This window comes from Lucilia cuprina, chromosome 4 (genome assembly GCF_022045245.1).
Source record: "Lucilia cuprina isolate Lc7/37 chromosome 4, ASM2204524v1, whole genome shotgun sequence".
Taxonomy (NCBI): domain Eukaryota; kingdom Metazoa; phylum Arthropoda; class Insecta; order Diptera; family Calliphoridae; genus Lucilia; species Lucilia cuprina.
In genome coordinates, this window is record NC_060952.1 from 94,771,670 (window position 1) to 94,779,332 (window position 7,663).

General features: G+C 25.9%; 1 protein-coding gene across 6 annotated transcripts in view; it reads right to left on the reverse strand.

Annotated features, from left to right (window-relative positions):
- LOC111676401 (putative protein TPRXL) overlaps window positions 1–7,663 on the reverse strand; it is a 179,725-nt gene that overhangs the window by 83,008 nt on the left and 89,054 nt on the right. The gene's annotated exons all lie outside the window — the stretch shown is intronic.

The window sequence follows — 7,663 nt, forward strand, 5'->3', positions numbered from 1 at the left end:
AGTTCAGTTCTAGTTCAGTTCTAGTTCAGTTCTAGTTCAGTTCTAGTTCAGTTCTAGTTCAGTTCTAGTTCAGTTCTAGTTCACTTCTAGTTCAGTTCTAGTTCTGTTGCTTTTTATGCCACTGTAAACTGTTTAGTCCCGAATAAAAAAAGCTTCCTATTTGAATGATGAGGATGAGAGAGCAAAATAACTACTATACACTACTTAAGAGTCAAGTGGGTTTTTGAGAGAAGTTTTTTTGTTTTTGTTGTCTCTCATTTCAGCAAATGTATTCGTGTGGGATATATGAATGAATCTACACACATTCACTTAAGTGTTTGTGTTACAGGAAATGTAATTGTTGTTTGAGTTAGAAAGAAGTCCTTTCGTTTGTACAAATGTAGATGCGAAAAAATTTGTGCAAAAATACTCATTCAAAGAACTGCTACTGATTTTACATATTGTAATGTTATGAATGTTTTTGTTATGTTGTTGTTGTTATTGCTTTTTTATTCTTCTTGTAAATGCCTATGTTTGTGCTTATATGTCTTGATTGTATTTTGTTGTCCAAGTTTTTTTTTTTTTTTGTTATCTTCAAATTTCTTGCTTCTTTCATTGGAATCCACTATTTCATTTGTATTGTTAGCTACATGAAAATTTTGGAATTTTTGTATGTATGTAGGTTTAGGAGTGTGTTAGTTGATCACAACATTTTCATTTAGGAAACAAAATTTGTTTCTTAACAAAACTACTCTCTACTGGATGTTAACAATCAAATAAAGCATGATGATTTTATCACAAAAAATTTAGTTTTTCTAGTTTTGTTAAGAATTTCTTTAAGAGTTTTGAAAAAAATTTTGAAAATTTTCTTAAAATTAACAAATTTTTATTAAAGTCTTAAGTATTTTAAATTGCTGCTTATTGTGTAAATATTTTCCAACTTAAACCATTTGTAAAAGCTTATCTTAAATATTCTTCCCAGTTGCTGCAAGTTAGAGAGGATTTATATTTATTTTCTTTGTTAACTGCTCCTTGGCGTATAACCAATCTTTCTTTATCATACTAAACTGTTATGCATTTTGTTTAATTTCCTCAAAAAAAAAAAAACTAAATCTAAATCTTAAGCATTTAAAGGAGAAAGTAGCCAAAAACAGGAAAACAAAACATTTGTTTTATATAGAAAAAATATATAGAAATTTTCTTAGGAATCACGCAGTAGGGAGAGTGTTAATACTTTTTCCTTCCTATCATGTACTGTCTGTCTGTCTGTCTTGTAACCTTCCAATAGCATTTAGCTAACAACTAAAAGTATAAGAAACATAGAAAAATGAGTAGATTTGTAGTTAAATCTCTATGGTAATATTAAATAGATTTAAAACCTTTTTATTGTTATTTCTATTGTAACAATTTCTTATTCCCTTTCGTAAGTTTCAAACCTGCAAAGAACCATCATTGTAAAGACAAATAAAACGAAAGTTGTTTTCTTCATATTTTTTATCTTTTTCTCATTCATTCATAATGGTTTACACGTGATTATGGTAAGAATTGCTTTATATCACCTTCACAAAAAAGACTTGTTGGTCCTTTCGTATGTAACTTATATAGTTTTCTACCTATTTTTGTTTTTTAGTTGAATTTTCTTACTTTATTTCATCAACAATCACCTTGCTATAGGGCATAAAGTATTCGTCCTTTTTTTAAAGTATTTTCCTAAATTTCCCTTAAAAAGAGCAAAAAGCTTTTAGTGTTATTTAGTCGTTTAGCATTGAAAGAATTATATAACTTTAACTTTTTTCTTCATATTGATGCAGGAATATCATAAGAAACCTTAGTTTAAAATTAAACCCTTAAGATGTATTTCAGCAAATGTTATAAAGAAATAAAAGGTGGAAGTATTTTTATAAATGTTTTTCATTGATTCCCTTTTTATCATTTTATTTGAGAAAGAGTTAAAGATTAAACAATAATGTATAAATAAATATAATAAATAGTAAAAGTAGTAGTTTCCAAATTTTTTGTAGTTTTAGTAAATTTTGAAATTTTTTGAAAATTTGCTATTTGAGGGATATTTTTGGAATAATTGCTATTAAGGGAGAATTTTTTGAAAATTAGTAATTTAAAGGAAATTTTCTGAATATTTGCTATTAGAGAAAAATTTCTAAAAATTTTGCTATTTAAGGGAAATTTTTTGAAAATTAGAATTTAAGGGAAATTTTCTGAATATTTGCTATTTGGCATATTTCGGCATATTTGCTATTTGGGGGAAATTTTTCCAAAATTATTTTTTTATAAAATATATTTTTCTAAAATTTTTATAAAATTGATTATTTGAGCGAAATTTTTTCAAAAATTTACTTTTAGAAGGAATTTTTTCCAAAATTTATAATTTGAAAAAAATTTTCTGAAATTTGTTATTTGAAGGTGAATTTTACAAAATTTACTATTCGGAGGACATTTTCTTAAATTTATCTATTTAAAGGAGAATTTACTATTTAAAGAATATTTATTTTAAATTTCATTTTTGAAAGAAATTTTTCTAAATATTTGGTAATTTTTTTAAATATTTGCTATTTGAGGGAAATTTCTAAAAAATTTAATATACGAAGAAAAATTACATTTTGAAATTTTCCCAAAATTTTGCTATTTCACAAAATTTACTATTCGAAGAAAATTTTAACAAAATTTTCTATTTGAAGGAAATTTTCTTAAAAATTTCTATTTAAAAGAAAATATCCCAAAATTTTCGAAAATTTGATGGACATTTTTACAAAATTTCTTATTCGAAGGAAATTTTCTCAAAAATTTCTACTTAAAGAATATACCCAAATTTGAAGGAAGATTTTTCAAAATTTTGCTTATTGAAGGATTTTTTTTTCCAAAATTTTTCGTATTAAAGAAAAATTTTCCAAAATTTACTATTTTAAGGATTTTTTTTCAAAATTTACTATTAGGAAAAGGAAAATCTCTCAAAATTTGTTTTTTTCCCAAAATTTTCCTTCAAATAGCTCTTTAAAAGATAATTTTCAAAAATGTACTATTTGAGAGAAGGTTTCCCAAAAATTGCTCTTTGAAGGAAATTTTTCAAAAATTTACCATTAAAAGAAAAATTTTCCAAAATTTTTTTACTTAAAGAAATTTTTTTAAAAATTGTTTATTTAAAGAAAAATCTTCCTAAAAATTTCTTACTTAAAAGAAAAATTGTGAAAATTTCCTATTTAAAAACAATTTTCTAAAAATTTGCCATTTAATAGAATTTTTTTTTTTTATTAAAATTTGTTGCAAAATTTTCCAACCATTTTATATTTTTACACAATTTTGTACCAATTTCCTAATTAAATTTTAGAAAAAATTTTCCAAACTTTTGAATTTTACTTTATTTATTTTTTTTGTGATTTTTCTCTTTCCCCTTTGTTAGTTTTACCACTAAATTACCTTCAATTTATTAACTCTATTTCCCCCTTTCTTTCAGTTTCTTCTCTCGTAAAATATTCAATTCCAATTCATTTCAATTTTCCTGCTTTCATGTAATAAATTTTCAACATTTTGTCTGTTTTTTTTTCAACGTGTTTTTTTTTGTAAATCAATTTAACATTTTTTTGCGTTCACATTTTTTTTGTAACAATCACTATTGTAAAGCTATTTATAAATTTAACTCTTAATAGAATTGGAAATACTCTGGTCGTAGTTTTAGAAGAAGAAAATAATAAAAAACACTTCTAAAATGAAAGATGAATTTGACACAAAACTACAGAAGAATAAATGAGAAAAGAATGAGACTGAAGGTAGTTTTTTCGACAAGAAAATACTGTACAAGATTTGAATAAGTATCATGGTGAAAAATGGCATTTGGTTTTGGGAGAATTTTCTAATAGAGGTCGCTAAGTGCTTTGTTTGTCTGTAGTATACTTTTAGGGTTAATATTCACAGCATACCTTGAGGCTTTATAAATTACTAATTATAATATATTTTTTATTTAAGTTTTACCTTATTTAAATTATATTTAGTTAATTGTTCTCAATATTTTTATATTTATATGTTTGCCCAGGCAACCATCTATCCGTCTGTCTGTCTCTCTCTATATTCATATATATCATGCCTGAAAGTATACAAAACATGAGTAATTTTTTTGTCGTCAACTTTTTTCCTGTAGTTTTTAAAAAAAAAAAAAAAAAACAAGAAAATATTCCAAATGCATTTAAAAAAATTCGTATAAAGGGGATAAATAGAGCAACAGAGCCGTATCGAGAACCAGCAACTGAAACTGATGAATATTTCTTTTTTTTCATTATTTATTTAGTATTTCTGTATTTTTTTATATTTTACTTCTGCTGCATTTTACATTCTATGTGTAACAATTTAATATACAATTGAATGATTGCTTAAAAAGAGGAAAATGAATGAATGAAGGAAGAAAGAATGAATCAATGGATGACTTAAATGAATGGAAAAAAATTTCCAGGAGAACAAATATATGCAAAAAAAATTGTTAATTTCTTTTTTATTTCTTGATGTTTTCAAGTTATACATACATCTTTTTTGTCGATAATTTTTTACTGTAATAAAGTGACACAGTAACCTAAAGATAATATAAATTTAATAAAAGTAGGGAAAGGTTATAAAAGATTTTTAAGCTTACAGCAAACATTCCCATCTCAGAAATGTTGTATTTTCTTTTACATTACCTCTATTAAGACCGAAAAAACATCGTAACAAAGAAATATTTTTCAAAAATTCTAATAATTCCTACAAAAGAAATTGTAGTTAAACATTCATATGCAAAAGAAATTGCATATACAAAAATGCTTGTTCAAAAATGTTCAACTCTAAAACAGTAAACTCTAGTTAAAAAGAACTTTTCGAAAAATTTAGTGTAAGAAAAAATGCTTTATTTCAAAAGTAAAAAATATTGTTAAATCTCTTAACAAATTAAATTTTTTCCCATACAGTTTTTAATAGTTTTTAAGAGGTCCCACTGTTATGGTATTTGCATATGCAAATATTACGTTTCTTCTCTGCTCACACAATGGATAGCGATTAGAAATTTTTTTGGTGTCAAATCTTTAAAATGCACAACAAAAGCCGCAACAATAGAATGATCAGGCAGACTATAGAAGACTATAATCCAGACTACAGATTGATCTATAGTCAAGACTACAGATTGATCTATAGTCAAGACTATAGATTGATCTATAGTCAAGACTATAGATTGATATATAGTCAAGACTATAGATTGATCTATAGTCAAGACTATAGATTGATCTATAGTCAAGACTATAGATTGATCTATAGTCAAGACTATAGATTGATCTATAGTCAAGACTATAGACTGATCTATAGTCAAGACTATAGATTGATCTATAGTCAAGCCTATAGATTGATCTGTAGTCAAGACTATAGATTGATCTATAGTGAAGACTATACATTGATCTATAGTGAAGACTATACATTGATCTATAGTGAAGACTATACATTGATCTATGGTCAAGACTATAGATTGGTCTATTGACAAGACTATAGATTAATCTATAGTCAAAACTATAGCTTGATCTATAGTCAAGACTATAGCTTGATCTATAGTCAAGACTATGGATTGAACTGTACTCACCTGTAGACTATGGATTGAGCTCTATTTGGGGAATTTTTATGTTTTAAAAATGTTTTTATTTTAGAAATCTTTTTTGTTTCTTCCATTTCGCCCCTCTCAGAAAAATAGAACACACTATTAAATATTAAAATCTTTCTTAATAAAATTCTCTTTTCAGTTTTATTACTATAAGAAAATCCACCCACCTTATCGTATATTTGCAATTTCCAAGTAAATATTTGATAATCAAATTTTATCATGCAATATTTTATGACTTAAAAAAAGGAACAAAAAAATAAGTAGTAAAAATTTGCTAAATCAGCAATTCATTGCCATTTTAGTACCACCTCCACTATTTGCCAATGAATTGTTAAACATTTGCATTGTGGCAAATGTTTGAATTTTTTTCCTTGTCCTTTTTTTCAGAAGCAGCAACAGTTTGATTATGGTTGCCATAAAAAAGAATCAATTGATATGAAAGTTTGTTTTTTATATTTCTGTAATAAATTGAAGAAAATTTATTACAATTGTTATTAAATCTTGTTTTAAAATAAATGGAAAACAATTCTTTCTTAATAATATATCTAATTTTAATGTGGTTTAGGTTTATACCCCAATCTCTTGTTCTACTCCTTAAAATTTTGATGAAGATAGATTTTTTCTTGTCATTGTTTAGATGAAATGTAAAAATCATTAATTTAAAACTATTTTTTGGTTTTTCTCTTTAAATTTTTTGTATTTTTTGGTTTAAGTTTTAATAGTTTTAAAATTTGTATCTTTTATTATCCTGTTTCACTCTTTTATTTTTATTTCTTAAAGGATTGGTTATAGTTTTCTTTGGCTTTTTATTCATTCCAACGTTTTGGTTGGTTGCAGTGGTCAGAATACTTAACCCTAAAGTCATAAAGGGGTTATGTTAAATTACTTAAGTAACATACCACTTTTTAAATTACTCAGAAAACACTAAAGAGACAATTGACTACCCTTTGCATTACTCGTGTATACCAATTGACGAAATACCTTTGCCAATAGGAATGATACTTTGGCTTCTTAAAAAACTGCTGAGTTCTGTTCCTGCAATTATGTTAAACTTAAAAAATGCTAAAATTCTTTAGATTTCTAACAAAAGTATAATAAAAAAGAAAAACCTCACAAGAATTTTAACAAAGTGAAGTGGTTTTTACTTTAAGGTATTATTATTAACAACTCATATTCTAGAACTACCTGAAAAAGCTACAAATACAACAGGAGTTGAATTATGTAGTCGCCAGGGTAGAACAAACTTTGGCACATTTTGAATCATTTTCTTATTCATAGTAATGGTCTTATTGGTTTCTAAACTTTTTCTCTTCTCTGCATTATAAACTATTCTCTTGTCAAACCTCAAACAAGAAGACAAAATTTTTTTTTCCAGAATTTGTTCATTTCTTCTTCCACAGTTTGGTTATTTTCAGTTATTTCTAGTACTTAAATAGTGGTAGTATTTTTTTTTTGAATTAGAACTTAACAGTAAAGTATGCTTAAAGGCATCCCCAGTAGTAGCTACTATCTAGACAGGTATCAAGCTAAACAGGATACAAATGAAGTAGATTTCACACACACATCCGTCTTAGTTCAGGCATTATGACCGTTGATAAACTCTATAAACACTAGCAGACAAGACTAAAAAGTCGACATTTTCTATAAGTATAAGTACATGGATGGTGATGTGAAGGATACTTAAATCTATGTATGTATAAGTTAAAACCACAAAAATTTTTGAAGTGTAATTACAATGAAAAGTTTATGTTTTTTAATATTTTTCTGATGACATTTTCATTATGAAATTAACTAGAACAGAACTAGAATTGAACTAGAGCAGAGCAAGAGAAGAATTAGAATAAAACTAGAACAGAACTAGGATATAACTAGAACAGAACTAGAAGTGAACTAGGATAGAACTAAAACAAAACTAGAACAGAACTAGAATAGAACTAGAGCAGAACTAGAACCGAACAAAACTAGAACAGAACTAGAACAGAAGTAGAACAGAACTAGAACAGAACTAGAACAGAACTAGAACAGAACTAGAACAGAACTAGAACAGAACTAGAACAGAAC